Source organism: Pholis gunnellus (genome assembly GCF_910591455.1).
Source record: "Pholis gunnellus genome assembly, chromosome: 10".
Taxonomy (NCBI): domain Eukaryota; kingdom Metazoa; phylum Chordata; class Actinopteri; order Perciformes; family Pholidae; genus Pholis; species Pholis gunnellus.
The window spans coordinates 3292795-3311276 of record NC_136537.1 but is presented as its reverse complement, the minus strand read 5'-3'; positions in this window follow the sequence as shown (position 1 = coordinate 3311276).

Here is an 18482-nt window from a genome sequence, read left to right as displayed (position 1 = left end):
GACTACTCAGAGTGCTTTAACACCACATGTTCCCATTCACACCCATTCATTCACTGATGACGGGACCATCAGGACTATCTGACATTCACACACCGTAGGCACAGCTACGGGAGCAGTTTGGGGTTAAGTGTCTTGACCAGGGACACAGCCCAGCGGAGCCCATGGAGCCCAGCGGAGCCGGAGATCGAACCACCGATCCTCTGATTGAAGGACGACCCTCTACCACTGAGCCAGAGTCGCTCTGATGAAGTTTATACAAGGCCGTGTTTGTAGCAATGCACATATTCATTTACTGCATTGTTTAAATGACAATACATACAAATATTTCTTTGTTTTCAATGTTTATTAAACCATGAGCAGTAATCAGAGAGGAGCCAGGGATTGGTTCAAATACAGTCAATATCAACACTGTTACACACAACACACATAATTATGGATTAACATACTGTACATGGCATAGCTGATAAGCCCCGCCCCCAAGAACAGTATTTCCAGGAATCCCCCTTTCTGATAGGTCAAGGGATTCCTGGGAAAACTGGACCCCAGGAGAGAGGAGATCAATAACCTTCCTTTCCTTGTGTGATCGTCCATCACCAGAACAACACAATGCAGAAGTCAAGCTGTGCTTTCCAGACTTCATATGTAGATGCATATTAGAAAATATGAAACCATCACATCTGTATTTTTCTTTCCCTCTCCTGATGGTGCTATGTTTAAACACCAACATCCTTTTGGCACACAGGGGTCATATGATCTATTGCATGGGTTTCACTATAGTCATCAACGATTGGTGTGGTCAGAGGAGTGGCGGGTAGGATGTGAGGAGCCCACATGAAGAGCGCCGGGCTTTGAAGCAGATCTTAAATAGCTGCAGATTTGTGAAATAACAACTTGAGGGTCCATCATTGGGCCCAAAATGACTTTTTCCCTCAGACTTACAATGGGAAACAAACTTTTTTTTTAGGTAAATCAACCTCCCAGTAGAGTTATTTTTCTTCCTCTGTTCATGTGAATAAGCCGGAGACCAAGGCTGGACCGGGGAAACTCCACGCTCTAAGGGCCCAGTGATGTGAAAGACCACCTGAAGAGCCGGGATATTTCATCTGTATTTTATATTCAGAAGTCAAACTTCTTTTGCCTCATGCACCTCCAACTCTGACTCCATCCTCTGTAGACATACATGCTGTGGTGTCAGGGCTGGTGTGATCCCATCACTGGACACTCTCTAGTTAAAGTTCAATCTGATCGTCGTTTCTTATTAGAAATAGAGACATTAAACATTCTTAAAAGTCATTCACAAAATTATTTTCATATTATTAAAAGTTTTCAATGAATTCTAGAACACTCATTTTTGATTATGTCCTCTAAATAAATGAATATTAACAGAAACAGAAGCAACCCAAGCTGACACAAGCTGACACAGAGCCACACAGTGTCTCCCTGTCTGAAGCAGACCTGAGCCCTGGGGACCTGCTGCTGGACTCTGGGACCTGGCTGTGGATACGCTCACACTGGTATTTCTGTCCTCCGTCCCGAGCTACAGTGCTTCATCTCAGACTACCAACTGACCAGAGATGCAGCACTGCACCATGGGCCACAGGGATGACTAACCGCATGCACATTATACACACTGACAAAGAAATATGATGCAAAAGTTATTGATTTTAGTTTTTTTTAAATCTCAAAACACTCACTGATGTGAGTGATATTTTACTTATGATGAGACATGATAACATGACAATAAAGGACACAAGCTTCAACACAGAGGAAACATGAAAACAATGTCATGAGAGCTGAATAAAACATGCAGAGCCAATCAGACGACAGAAGCAAAGACACAGAGCAGCAGAGTCTTTCTGCTAACATGGTAGAAAGATCAGTTAAAGCAGCGTGAGACATTAACAGGGTGTGAATAACTGTGTGTGTGAGTGAGAGAGAGAGAGAGAGAGAGAGAGAGAGAGAGAGAGAGAGAGAGAGAGAGACAAAGAGAGAGAGATGGATTGCACAGCACAAACATCTTTGTTGGGGAGGGATAAACAGGAAATGGTTTTAACCCCCAGTAGACCTACATAATATGAACTTCCTGTCATGCTGCTGCTCCCTCTGACATTCACACACACACACACGCACACACACACACACACACGCACACACACACACACACACACACACACGCACTCCCAAATAAAGCATTTAAAATGATGATACTCACCTCTCTACATGCTCATCTCTGACATCTGAAATACAACATACATACTTTGTTAAAAGAGACATTGCAACAGACATCTGACACTCACACACAGACACACACAGACACACACAAGCGCACACACACACACAGGCACACACACACACTATAACCATTGGCTGTCTGCGTCTTCCCTTCGGTCTCTGCTGCGTTACTCTTTCCATGTTAGGAGACTCTCTGTGTTCCTTCATGTACTTCAGAGGGGACTCTTCTTGCTCCACTGTGTTTATCTGACAGTTGGAGTCATTAGATCGATACTTTGATTAGAATGGAACTTCACATTCAACATGAGATCCAGATAAGTGACAGGGTTCCTCTGGTCAAACAGCTTAAATGAGCCACAGTAGAACGTGGTAGAAGTATCCTTTGATCACAGGCTGATATTCAGTCGACGTTGTTCCCTTTGACCATGAAGGTGAACGGACTCCACTTCTATAAAGTGTTTCTACCTAAACCCATCACACTCACACTGACGGTGCTGCTGCTCATGGAGGGATTTGTTTTACTGATCTAAGTTAATGAAGAATCTTAATGAATCCATTTTCACAGTGAACGAGTGTGAAATGAATAAACCATAAAAACACCAGATGATGGAAAATGTTTTTGAAGAACGTTCCAGAGAAGCTGGAGGCTCGTGGTGGAACTACACCTGACTGTCGGTTCAGCCGCTGGCTCTGTGTGTTCTCATCGTTTAATCTGGAACTATATTGCCCTGAATAATGGCACAACTCTGAGAGGCAGACACAGCTCTGGACTTCAAAGTCTGAGTGGAGGCAGTTGTGTAAAAAGCTTCCTGCCACTCAGTAGATGAGGCGTCGCTCTGAAAGATAACAAGCCTCTGTGGGAACCTTTCTGCATTCATATCAAATGTACATATTAATATTCAATCCTTAAGGGCAAAACAAGACAAAAGGTGCAAATCAGACAACACTGTGTTGAGTCTTAAAGTTGTTCTCTCTTACCCAAAGTGCAGGCTGTTGGACCTCCATCTCTGATCTCCATCATCTCAACAGCAGCACCTAGAAAATACACATGTGAGTAAACTGTGGTCACAATGTTCTCATTGGCTCACAATGTCCTCTGAGCACCAACACTGATACTCTGACAGTTATCATCTATATCACAGAGGACATCAAGGAGAGAGAGAGAGACGTACAAAGATAGAGGGGGGGAGAGAGAGAAAGAGAGAGGGAGAGAGAGAGAAAGAGAGAGGGAGAGAGAGAGAGAGAGAGGTACAAAGATAGAGGGGGAGAGAGAGAGAAAGGGGGGAGAGAGGGAGAGAGAGACGTACAAAGACAGAGGGAGAGAGAGAAAGACAGAGGGAAAGAGAGAGAGGGAGAGAGAAAGAGAGGGAGAGAGATAGGGAGACAGAGAGAGACATACAAAGACAGAGGGAGAGAGAGAAAGAGAGGGACTTGTAAAGACAGAGAGACAGAGACATTTAGGACAGAGGGAGACAGAGAACAGCTTGGTGTTTTCCAAGACAGCTCTGTCTCTGCTCTGGAAACTCCCAGTCTGTCCATATAAGGCCCGAGCCAGCCTTTTATTTTGGGGATCATGGAAAATGGGATTGCTGCTTTGGATAAACATTCCCTCTTCCAGTCTGTGATCGCTCCCACCGATAGCCTCCACCCCCCCCCCCCCTTCTTCTTCTTCTTCTTCTTCCAGCTGGCTACATTCATTCCCTTTTCTAGTCACAGTGGGGAGAGACTCACTTAAAAGGCAGCGGAGGGAGAGGAGGCCTTTATCTTACTCCGTCCTTCTTCCTCTGCTCTGGACCCAACAAGTCCATATTAAGAAGAAAGACCTCCACTCTCTCTCTCTCTCACACACACACACACACACACACACACACACACACACACACACACACACACACACACACACACACACACACACACACACACACACACACACACACATACAGAGCCACAGTCCCACAGTAGGCCATGTCTCGAGGTCTGGCCTCAGGAAGTGTTGCCCTCACTGAACCAATCCAACAAACAAATCTGCCCTCTCCCAGCCTGACTCTGTGTGTGTGTGTGTGTGTGTGTGTGTGTGTGTGTGTGTGTGTGTGTGTGTGTGTGTGTGTGTGTGTGTGTGTGTGTGTGTGTGTGTGTGGTACATGACAAGAGCCTGAATCCTGTTCCAGATTACCAGGCCACATGCATCACCCTTACTTTCTTTTCTGCATCAGCAGCAGCTTTGGTTCAAGTACACTTTGTTGTGTTGTCCTCATGTCAGTGTAATGATTGTGAAGAAGATACCTCCATCAGTAGAGTGAGCTTCAGTAACACCTTTTCTTCAGGACCACAGAGGAACACAGAGGAACACAGAGGAACACAGGGGACCACAAGTACAACACAAAGGGCTCTCTGAACAAAAAGTGGGTTGAGACCAAGGCAGGGTGAAAATATCCAACGTACTCTATATTCTTACAAGGAACAGTTCAACATTCTGAGAAATACGCTGAGTGAGATGACACCTCTAAAGCTCATTAACTAATACGTTGTATCTCACACCTTTATTCATCCAAAACAATTACAACATTCCATCTGCAAACAATAGTCTACCAAACAAAACCAAATCAGATATATTCAGAGAAACTCGTCCATGCACTCTATACTTGGTTTAGAGGAATCAGTAGAAATACTTGCTCTCATTCTTGTGCCTTACAACAATCGTTTGTAAATCTGTTGAGATTCCTAAATGGGGAAAACGTTCACATAAAACCCCTTTCTGCTGGTAACCAGAGACATGCTCCTCTTTGAATTCTGGGGCTCCAGAGCAGAGGGGGGCCCTGGAATCCCCGTTCCAGGGGTGTATCATGTCAGAGCAGCTGGTGAGCTGCTGTAAGGGCTCTGAACCTTCTAGCAGCTGCCTGTAAAATGTTGCTTTGCTTTCTTCAGTGGAGGTAATGACAAAGCACACTGCTATCACAGAACATGAAGTTACCACGGGTACAACAGAAAAATGACTCATTTTAAATGTCCATGCTTTGCTGTGTGAGAGGGGTAGACAAGCAACATCTATAATGCATTCCTATTCTTAGTATTAGATTTAATCTCCTTTATGGGTTATTGACAATGTGTTACTGACTGTGTTACTATTAGTTACGGACTATGTGTCACTATGTGTTACTGACTGTGTTACTATGTGTTACTGACTGTGTTACTATGTGTTACTGACTGTGTTACTGACTGTGTTACTATGTGTTACTGACTGTGTTACTATTAGTTACGGACTATGTGTTACTATGTGTTACTGACTGTGTTACTGACTGTGTTACTGACTGTGTTACTATGTGTTACTGACTGTGTTACTGACTGTGTTACTATTAGTTACGGACTATGTGTTACTATGTGTTACTGACTGTGTTACTGACTGTGTTACTGACTGTGTTACTATGTGTTACTGACTGTGTTACTATTAGTTACGGACTATGTGTTACTATGTGTTACTGACTGTGTTACTGACTGTGTTACTGACTGTGTTACTATTAGTTACGGACTATGTGTCACTATGTGTTACTGACTGTGTTACTGACTGTGTTACTGACTGTGTTACTATGTGTTACTGACTGTGTTACTATGTGTTACTGACTGTGTTACTATGTGTTACTGACTGTGTTACTATGTGTTACTGACTGTGTTACTGACTGTGTTACTATGTGTTACTGACTGTGTTACTGACTGTGTTACTGACTGTGTTACTGACTGTGTTACTGACTGTGTTACTATGTGTTACTGACTGTGTTACTATGTGTTACTGGCTGTGTTACTATGTGTTACTATTAGTTACGGACTATGTGTTACTGACTGTGTTACTGACTGTGTTACTGACTGTGTTACTATGTGTTACTGACTGTGTTACTATGTGTTACTGACTGTGTTACTATGTGTTACTATTAGTTACGGACTATGTGTTACTGACTGTGTTACTGACTGTGTTACGGACTATGTGTTACTGACTGTGTTACTGACTGTGTTACTATGTGTTACTGACTGTGTTACTGACTGTGTCACTATGTGTTACTGACTGTGTTACTGACTGTGTTACTATGTGTTTCTGGCCATGTGCTCCTGACTTTGGAAACTAGAGTTAGTATAAAAATAGTCTGGGAGGGACAACAATGTACAGCTGCATTGCTCTGGGCTGAAAGATGTGGAATGCAATCCAGTACAACAACAACAACAACATCAACAATAGTTTGTTATGCATGAAGTTGCACAAATGAAATTCCCTCATCTCCACTGCACATTCTGGTCTTGGCCAATCAAAACTAGAATTCAAGTGAGTACGGTTATTACTGTAAAGGGTGAGCTGAACTAAATTCTGTGAAGTAAAAAGAGATCATTTTTCATCTTTGAATCCTCTCACAACTAAAAGAGGTTTTCACTACAAAACTGTTTCCAGACAGCACAGGAGGGAAACAATGCATCAGCACAGCCACTGTATCAATACGGCCTGATGGACTCAATATGATATAACATAGAATCACCCGATAATAACTCTCTTACACAAACTAAAAACTCAAACGTTTCAACATGTTTAATTTAGCGTCATAGCAATAAAGCTGATTTGTATAAATGTAATCAGAATATGACAGCTCTGTGATGGAGGACGTGTTACAGAGCAGACAGTCACAGTCTGACTACAGGCTACTGCCCTGAGGGGGAGCGTGTGTGTGTGTGTGTGTGTGTGTGTGTGTATGTGTTAGTGTGTGTGTGTGTGTGTGTGTGTGTTTAGACAGGCTGTGATAACAGTCAAAGCCAATCTCTCCTGTTGAGCCAAACATTGCCTAATATGGTCTTCTTTCTCTTTCCTCCTGGCTCTGTAAATCACACACAGGAAGCTCTTTCTCCATTTGCTCTGTCTGTCTGTCTCACACACACACACACACACACACACACACACACAGCTGAGTGACGCCTGTGTAATGTGAAATCTTTTTTTTTAAAGCTTTAGGAAAACCTCACAGATGTGTAAAGTCACCGAAAGAGTAAGCTGACCTACTCCACTGATTGAAGAGCACCGTGTCAGACTACATCAAACAGAACGGACCAAGTACACTTAAAAGTGACTATGAAAGTGGGTCTTAAAATCAATTACCAAAAATGGTAATGCTGAACTGTACTCCAGTCTAACACTGAAGCCTCCCAACAAAATACCTTCCCATACAACTAAACTGCATTCTCAGTCACATTAGGAGGGAAATGTATTTTCTCCCAGATTACGGTCACAGTTTTAAACACGTATCGAGATAAATTGAAACAAAACAAAACAAAAACGCAACAAAACTACTGGGTGAAAGTCCTGTATTTGAATTTAAGAAGATAATGAACAGGTTTAAATGTCTTCAAATCTTGCCTGTGAAATATTGTATGGGGGGGTTGCAATTTATGCTGCAGCCCTGAACTAGTGTCAGCTGAAGTGTGAGCCGTGAAAGAAGCTGAGGCATCAATGGAAGTTGTTGGCAGTTACATTTTTCATTTGTTTTCAGTGAAAACCACAGGGCAAGAGTGAGTGCTGAAAGCAGGTGACATGTCAGTTGAACTGTCAATGATGAAGCAATCAGAATTTCCGATGAATTGAATTATTGGAGATAGTGTGTGCATTCTGCAGAAAGCTCAAAGTGACACTCAATCCTCACAGATATCAGTTAGCAACATAAAGACAGTGAGAATAGAGTCATTCAAATGAAGAAGAACAAAGACTGAGGTTCTCTCTCCATCTCTATTTCTACATCCGCTCTACCCTTCTCTCACCTTCCATAAGCCTCTCCCCTCTCTCCCCTCTCCCCTCCCCCCTCCCCTCCCATGTGAAATTGACCCTGGGAATCAGCATCTCTTGCTCCCAGAGGGGGTCTGGTGTGGTCTGGTGTTAGTGTGTGTGTGTGTGTGTGTGTGTGTGTGTAAGGGGTTATGTGAAAGTCCTCCTAACCCAGTGCCCCCAAGACTTTTGACTGCTCCGTAAATAAATACAGCATTTCCTCCTCTCCTCCCTCCACACACTTTCTCATGTCCGTTCCCGTCCTCAGCAGGACACGGGGCGTTACAACACATATTTTATTCGCTGGATCTGGGAACAGGGATCGCCTATATGACATTTTGTTGCATTACCATTAACCTCCTCAACCCTGTCAGACTCACCAGTCAGCAGCCAAGACCTCACTTTAATGCTGTATAGATAGGAGGGAACGGATTCAAGAGCACAACATGTGACTGCCTCATTGTCCCATGAGCTACTAACAGACACACAGTTGTATGAGCTGGTTTAGAGCCAACACTACAGAGGAAAAAGTCACATACACTTGTGTGTGTGTGTGTGTGTGTGTGTGTGTGTGTGTGTGTGTGTGTGTGTGTGTTGCTCCTACCTGGTGTGTTTCCTCCACGCCTCCTTCTCCTTCATCTGAAGACACACAGCAGCGTCCTGAGGAAACAGACATGAGTTATGTGTACACGTATGTGTAGTTTCCTCCTCCTCTAACACCTCCTGCCTATTGTCCATGGTGTGAACTTGGTCCCAGTCATTGATGCTGGTCTACCGTGTGACATGAGATGCTGCGTAAGATCAGCCATACTGTAGGGGGCTGACACTGCACCCACACACTTGTCTTCACAAAGTCCCCCTCCCTCCTGGTGAGCTGAGTTTGGAGAATCTACATCAGTGGCCAACCCTTTCGACCTGTGACACCTTAACACAAAGCCATGTCTACTGTCTTCTAGGACCCCTTGTCTCAAGTTTATGGTCAGTTCAACCAGAGAGAGATTTTTGCTTCATTGAGAATCATTTCTGTCTGGAAAATTTTGATTATTGACATCGAAAATTCAAAGCTTATAACAAATGAACAAAAGTACGCTTTGAAATTCATTTTCTTTTACTTCCCCATCATGTTAATCTCCTCATGACGCGCTACATTTAACTTGCAACCCTTTTGTTGAGTCCAAAATAACCTCTCACTATAGAAAGGTAGTGTCTATGTGTGTTTGTCCAGTAAAGTTAATGTAAATCTAGTCCAGGCTGGTTCAGATACAGTCCTGTCCCGTTCTCAGGTAGCACTGTAGCAGCTTCAGCCAGGAGGAGAGCAGTGAGTGGGCTACTGGATACCAGACTTCCCTCTTTGTCACATGGACTTTGCGTGACGACTGATCATTTATGAAAGTACACCATACTGTTTTAGATTTCTGAAGGAATTTTTCTGACCCTCCGCATTTCTATTGTTTTGCAGTTAGTCACTGTGGTCGAGTGATTCATCCCAAGGCCCCAACACACTGTGTGACCACAGCAAGCGTACATGTTTGCTGCACTGAGTTATACACTGGAGTTGTAGCATTGTGACCAAACCTCTAATCCAGCCATTGGTGGATGTGTCTCATAGTGAGCCCTCCAACTGACACCAAAGTATTTCACTGTTTTACTCATGATGAGAACTTTCGTAGCAAAATAACACAGTGTGGAGCTCCCTCATTGGACTTCAGCTTTCACTGTAGTGAAACAGATGATTTATTGGCGTTTTAATGCCATGCAGATGTTTCTAATACATTTGCAAAAAGCTTACTTTGACAATATCCAAGTATGATGACATTATGTTCACGTGAACTAAATAAAACACGTTTCGATTGTCAGTGATGACAACGTACACATATAGTATAGAGCGGGGAACCGTGACCATACCTTGTTCTGAGGGGGGAGCTGTCATCTGCTGCAGCTGACAGGCTGCTGGCCTGATGCGGTTTCTTGAGGTTTGTCATCTCCACTGGCAGGTTCAACTTAAACTGCTGTTCTTTCACTTGTCTAAGAGCTGTTTAAGAGCAGGTTTGTCCACCGGCATCCTTCTAAAGCTTCAGCAGTCTCACAGCAAGCCCAAGTTCAAATCACACTGAAATAGGATTGCTCATCAGTGTGGGACACCCTCTGCTCTCTGTGCGTGTCTCTCTTATGAAGCAGATGGACTGCCAGCCATGCATTCCACTGTTACCTTGTATGGTCACTGGGGGGCGGGACTTACACCAGGGAATGCCCCCTCTGAACATAACTGATTGGCTCATGCAAGACGAACCAAGAAGCCTCAACTTGTGACCTGTAGAGTCTGTCTGGGAAAGATGGGGGGACAGGAGAGAGAGGGATAAACATAGAGCAGAAGGGGATGAGAAAAGAGAGGGAGTGAAAGAGGGAAAGAAGGGGGGCCTTAGGGGGGAGGAGGAGAAGTAGAAGGAGATAGAAGCTGAGAAACAAAGGGAATGTGGAGAGGGAAGGGGAGGAAGCAGAGGAGGAGAGGAGGGAAGGAATGGGAAGGAAAGATAAGGAAAAACGAGTAGAAGGGAAGAAAGGGTGAACAGAGAAATGGAAAAGAGGAGGAGTGAGTGTGTGTGAGTGTGTGTGTTGGGGGAGTATATGTTCCTCAGTGGATGAAAAAAACCTTTGAAAATGTTCATATTTCTTCTAAATTTGGGCTTTTTCTGCATCGGGCAGCTGACTGGAAAGCAAAGTGAAATACCATGTGTAACTTATTACACGGCTGAAAGACAGACACACAGAGAGAGGACAGACTGAAAGACAGACACAGAGAGAGAGAGGACAGACTGAAAGACAGACACAGAGAGAGAGAGGACAGACTGAAAGACAGACACAGAGAGAGAGAGGACAGACTGAAAGACAGACAGAGAGAGAGAGGACAGACTGAAAGACAGACAGAGAGAGAGAGAGGACAGACTGAAAGACAGACAGAGAGAGAAGGACAGACTGAAAGACAGACAGAGAGAGAGGACAGACTGAAAGACAGACAGAGAGAGAGAAGGACAGACTGAAAGACAGACAGAGAGAGAGAGGACAGACTGAAAGACAGACAGAGAGAGAGAGAGGACAGACTGAAAGACAGACAGAGAGAGAGAGGACAGACTGAAAGACAGACAGAGAGAGAGAGGACAGACTGAAAGACTGACAGAGAGAGAGAGGACAGACTGAAAGACTGAAAGACAGACAGAGAGAGAAGGACAGACTGAAAGAGACAGAGAGAGAGAAAGAGAGCGGAAGACAGACAGACATAGAGAGACGAAAGAACAGACTGAAAGACGGACATATAGTGACAGAAAGAAAAAGAGAGGAAGACAGACAGAGAGAGAGACAGTCTGACATACATACACAGAGAGAGAGAGAGACAGAGAGACAGACAGACAGAGAGACAGACAGACAGATTACTCTCAGAAAAAGCGTGTGTGTTTCTTATATGTGGGTATGTCATCACTGCTGAGTGGTGCAGTGGTTAGTGCTGTTAGTTCTGGGTTCCAACTTGCTGTGTGGAGTTCACATGTTCTCCAGCTTCGCCCCGCAGTCCAAAGCAGAGACTGTTTAAGAAGTGGACGTAGTCACCGTGATGTCACTGATAGCTTTGTGGACCACAGTCCTGAACAATCTTCAAGGAAGAGCGCCTGGTTTGGAAGCAAATTTCACACGGTGGCCAATCTGATCTTTTGGCTTTCATTACAACTTGCTTTAGTAGACTCTTGATTTTAGGTGATTTTAATATACATGTAGACAGTTTAAAATGTTTCAAGTCAATTGAGGGTCCCACTCACTTGAAGGGACACACCCTGGACATTGTTCTATCCTCTGAAAGGGCTGACCTCTATGAGACTGCTTTATATGTTTCTGACCACCAAGCTAAATCATTTTCACGGCCCTTCCACCTCCTACTCCCACAGCTTCTCCTTATGTTTCTTCTTGTGTCCTCCATACCAACTCTGTTGACAGCTTCCATAAGGCCTTCACCACTGCATCTACACACAACAATAACCAAAAACCCAAAATGTCTACAGATGATTTACCAAATAACTTACAAATCATGCGAGTCAAACCAACTCGCAGCTGTGGCTAAATATCAACACCAGAGAAATGGAGAGAAAATGCAGACAAGCAGAACAGAAGATGAAATGAAATTCTCAAAGATCAAAAAAATCAGTAGTTAAAAAGCAGTAAAAGAAGCCAGGTCCTCTTTCTCCAAAATCACTGCAACAAACCGTCATGACCGCACATTGATTTTCAAAACCATCAACCCTGTGAGCAACGTTTGTCCTTCTTCACATTTTACAGGACACAGGTAAGGGAAAGTGTAAAAGGCTCAGAAGTATATGAAGACCATTCCTATGCTCACGTGTCTCATAAGCTGCTGCAGCAGTTCTTGGGTTGATACCATTTGCTACGCAGTATTATGTTTTGCTGTATTTAACTTTTTTTTTACTACTCGAGAATTGATCATAAAATATCACATATCCCTTCAAAATACCACAATAAGATACCAACACCTTGAGGAACACCGAAGAAAAATCCATGCTGTGATTTGGTATCAAAATTTGGAGATTTCTGTAAGATTTGATTTTTTGGGAATTGAATGGTGAACTCTTCTGTTCTAAAATTGCTCAGAAACCCTTTTATTGTCAGTATACCCACACCCGCTGAATGCACTAGGTCTGTAGTTTGTGTTTGTAAAGTTTCATGAGGCTGTGATTATCCTACATATTAAAATAAACCATTTTTAGATTAGGCAAAAATAACACATTTATATTGCATACAAAAACTGCATGATTGTTGCCCACAACGCAGTCTACTTTTATATAGTACCAGTATCTTCACTCTAGCTTTGAAACAGAGCTGGCCAGAAAGACAGTGATGTCGGCCAGGACCACCAGCGAGGACAGGGTCTCAAGCCCTCCACTTAGTCTCGACCCTCTGGATTAAAATAGAATTTAGACCCATTTCTAAATGACTTTTATTGAACGTTACGAGGAGTTGTTTAGTGAAGTTGATTTCTTTTAAGAATAATCATAAGATCTTTGATACATTTCAAGCTGTTTTTTGTTCACATCACAGCAGCAAAACTCCACTCATTAAAGCAACAAATGATTGTTTACTCACAGCTGATGCTGGATATGTTTGACACTGCCTGAGACTAGCTCAAATCCTATTCATCCAACAGAACTCCTTCAGTAGAGTCGGTGCTGCCTCCTCTTCTGTAGCCCATGTGACTGTGGAGTTCCCCAAGGCTCCATCCTTGGCCTCCTGTAGTTCTGTGTATACATGATGCCACTGGGACATATCATACAATAACACAATATTCAGTACCATTGTTACATCACACACACACATTAATGTCCCATTAAAAACCAGCAATGAAGGCAACTTTCATCAGCTATATCTTGTATGTGCTGGATGTCCCAACACTTTCTTCAGCTAAATGAAAACAAATCAGAAATAATTTGTTTTGGTCGCCCAAAGTCTTTCCTAATGCAAGAACGTCACATCAGCCCTGTTTTAAGTTGCTACCAATAAGATTTGACTGATGACCTTTAAAGCACTTCATGGTGCAGCTCCCAGTTAAACTGCTGAATTGCTGCCAGAGGGCAGGGCGCTGCCAAGGATCTGAGGCTGGAGAATGATGTCAAACTTCAGGAACCTACTGTGTGTCTCCTTGCACACTTTGAAAAGCATTGTTTCTGATCCAGAGCAAAGCTGTCAGTGTTTTTTAACTATTTAGTTTGGTTAGAATATTTGGATATATTGTGCTCTCAGTGCAATCTATTTTATGATTTAAATCTGATCTGTTAAAGTAGATGTGTCACAACTAGATGTGTGTGTAAGAGAGAAGGGGGGGCAGGTATGAACTCCTCTCTCTGTTTGTTCTGTGTCTTGTGTCTTAATAAGGTAATGTTTGGAGATGGTTCACTGTTTACAGCAGCTGACAAGACTGGGCTATTAGTGATGGCAAGCAAGCATGGACCTGCATGGATGGACGGACACACACACACACACACACACACACACACACACACACACACACACACACACACACACACACACACACACACACACACACACACACACACACCTTAACTAGTTGTACAATGTGTCCACATCAGAAGTAAATGTTATATAAATCTCCCAGAGTGTGTTTGCAGTCCTTTCCCTCATATGGAGAGCAGTCCTGCCCACTAAACTGTAGAAAACATCCACTGATCTGTTACATGGGAAGTATAAGACTGACACTTGTGAAATGTATGAGTGATGGGGAAAACAACAACACTTGCTGTATTATTTTTGGGAGGACAAAAAACAGACTGTGTCCAGTTTCCTCTCTGGCTCTGTGCTACTTCCAGCAACCTTCAGCAGTTACACACACTCAGTAGTTAGTGTGGTTGTCAGATCTGCCAGTCCTTGCAAAGATAGTGGAGATGGAGGATTGGACCAGAACATCCCTGGCAACACATACTCACTGCCGACTCGTCACATCCCAGCACTTGGTCAGTGGCCTTATCAGTGGCGGCTGGTGGAACATGTTCTAGGTAGGGCTGTGCCACATCCAATCAATTTCAGCAAACATCCCAGTATGATTTAATGCAAAGAAATTAAGGTATCAAACGCGCATCACTACTTTGCAGTTAAATATTTAACATTTTTTCCAACACGAAGAAAAGCAGTAAATAACACTTTGATAAACACGTCAGGACCTCTTACTCTTGTCTCCCTCACAGGCAATTCAGTATAATATATATATACAGTATAATATATATCATATAATAATATTCAGTATAATATAAAACACACATACATATAGATATATATAGATATAAGCTATGAGTTTTCACTGTTAATTTATCATCTCAATTAAATGGTGATGCCTCCATGACCAAGTTAAGCAGATGAGACTGAGGACAACTATGTAGAAGAAAAGATGTTCACTTTGCCTAATATGGCTGCTTGACAGAGTAATCCATGCATATACAGTATAAATATATATATATATATATATATATATATATATATATATATATATATATATATATATATATATATATATATATATTTAAATTGAGGTTTGAGTTGAAATATATATATATATTTATACCTATAATTATTTATACATAACTATATATCTATAGTCTGCTGTCTGATTGTGAGGTCAGGCTGATCTGGGATCAGCTCTCCTCCAAAGTTCTCCTCTCAAACGGGTCTTGGAGTAGTGCTTGCGCTCGCCTGTGGAGACTACTCCTGACGAGAATGCGCAATTTGGGGCGATACAGATTCTGCCCCATGTGGAATCTATTTGAGGACGCTGATTGGCTAAATTGTATGTCACACATTTATATCATTAATCAGCAATTGGCTAAACTGCTTCATAGACCCGCCTCCTGTGGGCGCTTTCTCCAGCGCCCCAGAGCTGCTGAGACGTGCAGACAGGCGGAGAGGACGAGCAGGAAAAGCATCTATTTTGCGCAGATATCATATTTTACACATATTACAAAAACACACATATTGACAATTTGTCCCTAGCGCCCTCTATTGACCAGCCGCCACTGGGCCTTACACTTTAAACTATGACGCTCTAGGAACCTCTCTAGCGCCAGCTTTGGACGTGTCAGGGATGCCGTGACTTTCAAAATAAACTTCCAAGTAGGTTTACTTAGTTTTGGGGTTTATGCAAAAAAGGTATTTGGTTAGACTTTCAAAAAAATTTAGGTTTGAGTTGAAATAAGCACGTTAGTTACATAATATAAGTATGCTTTTTACATAACTTAAGCAGGCCTATGCAGTATTAGTTCAATACGTAAATGATGTAAAAAAAGAAAGGGCGAGTGACCTGAAGGGACCGGCTGTCAGTGTTGCTGACTTGGCAACTTTCTTGTTGGATTTAAAGACTTTTGAAGCTAGTGTTGCGACGGGTTGGGTATTTTTAAGAGATGGCATCTTTTAATTAAAGCAAACTCTTGCTAGTTTCTCAAGATTACCAACCTTAAAAAAACACGACACACCCATTTTGGCACAAGATGAACGCTCGCGAGAGAGAAGAGGAAGAGGACAGAGACAGAAGCCGAGGATTTAAATCATAAACAGCAATGCATTTAGCTGAGCTCATGACGTCCACCATTTGAATCCCCTAAACGTAAAGAAAACAGTAAAATCTCAATCTGCGAGTTAAGCGTTGCCATGGTGACTAATTAATCACAGACTAATTAACGAGCAAACACACCTGCTGAAAGAAAACAACCTGTAGTGGTTACACTCACTAGCCGGGTTACACTTCAAATGTTCAGTGAGTTATGGTCATCACATTTTAGTTGATCACTGAGTTATATGCACACATCATTTAAATATGGTTCTAATTGCACAGTGCAAAAGGCTAAGTATACCTTACTCAGTGGTGGGCTGTCAGGGCCAGCTAAGCCTTCTCTACTGGCCTAAACAGAATCACATAGTTATAGCTATTTCATCATTTTATAATTTTTCACAAATACACTACATGTATTATCATTTTTTTCCCCATTAGCTTATTTTCTCATTGTACAGCTCTTGTCTTCCTCTGTTGCCCTGCTTCCAGCCTGCAGCGCTGCTTCCAGCACAGCTTGTTTTAAGGAGAGCTTTTATCCAATCAGATTCAGCCTCTATTTCTCTATGTAAGGAGAGAGGCACGATACCCGCCTGCATTTTGCTACACACTCAAGGGCCATTCAGATATTAGATGTAAAAAAACAAACGCAGTTGACTTACCAAATGCTGATCACTTAAAGACAAACTCCATCCTCCTTTCTTTGTTGACAAAGAGTTTGATCCTACGGTTAAATCCCAACTCACAAATCCGTTTCTCCTCCTTATTCAGCCATTGAGTGTTAAAAAAACAAAGCTAGGTAAAAAAATAAATAATCTACACCAAGCAAAATACAAAAGATATCAAAAATTCTACCATATCTTTTAATTTGAACTCTTACTACTCCTACTAAGCCTCTGCTGTAAGTTTCGTTTCACAATAGTCACATGCTCGCCCACTGACCAATCACAGCACACACTGCATCTCACTGCAGAGCTGCTCCTGCAAACTGAGCTGCGCGTTAATGCTGACGTTCTTGTAGGCCAGCTAGCAGGCTCTCGCACGTCAAAGAATACGCCCAACATGTCAAACTAAAGATCTGATTGGTTGAACACTATGCCAATCAACAATATCGTCCCCATTCACTTAAACTGCACATGGATTCACTTGTGAGTCTGCAGGCCTGGGGCCTCTCTTCTTACCTAGAGACACAGAGGTGAAATCTGATTGGATAAAAGCTCTACTTAAAACAAGCTGCACTGGAAGCAGAGCAACTGAGGAAGACAGTAGCTGTGCAATGAGAAAATAATTTAGAAAAATTATTAAATTATAAAATAGCTATAACTTTGTGATTCTGTTTAGGCCAGCAGAGAAGGCTTTGCAGGCCCTGATGGCCCACCACTGAGTGGACTTGACTATGGTAATGCTCTTCTTTTATTGGTTTATAGATTTTTATTTTGTATTCATTAAACCCATGTTCTCTTTAACTCTTTATGTTCAGCACTTGGAGTTGCATTTGATGTATGACTGTATACATTTGATTGATTTCTTATAAAAGTCTAAATAGCAGATTAACAAATAATCTCAAATAACAGAGAAAACCTGCAAACTGAAAGTGTTTGTCATACTTTATTGCAAATTAAAATGTTCAGAACATGACAACAAAAATAATGCCTCCATGGATCATCTGTCCTCATGTCAAGAAAATGAATATTTGATTAGAAAACTAGTCTGACCCACATGAAGGAGCCATATTCAAGCACATTGATGTTCCCCGTCTCCAGCAGAACACAATGTAACTGTGGGTATGAACCAGTTCAACCAAAGAGAGAAGACAAGAGTAAGAAAGAAGAAATGATAGAAATACTAATACATTCTAAACATGAAATGAGTAGAAACAGTGTGAGGACCTAACAGAAGCTGTTTAGTGTCACAGGAAGTCACTGGAACAGCAGGAGGCTGTGGGCAGTTTCACTCTGTTTACATTGACTGACAGCAGCAGAGGAATCGGATTCACAGAACTGTGTGTGTGTGTGTGTGTGTGTGTGTGTGTGTGTGTGTGTGTGTGTGTGTGTGTGTGTGTGTGTGTGAAAGAGAGGGAGAGCGCGACACACACAGACAGAGAGGGTGACTCCATCCTCTCTACAACTTGTCAAAGCAGGAAGAGCAGAGATTAGTGGCGCCAGCATTAGCAGTGTGTGTACAGGTAGATCTACAGCTGCTTGTATCTGCTTTCTGTCAGCTCCACTCTGCTCTGGAACCTTCGGCATGAACAAACAAGAGGCTCAAAGCAAGTTCAAAGATGGGAGTTTCAGCAGTTTGACATTCAAACACTCAATAACAATATGAAGACGCTGGTGTTGATCTTCTCAATAA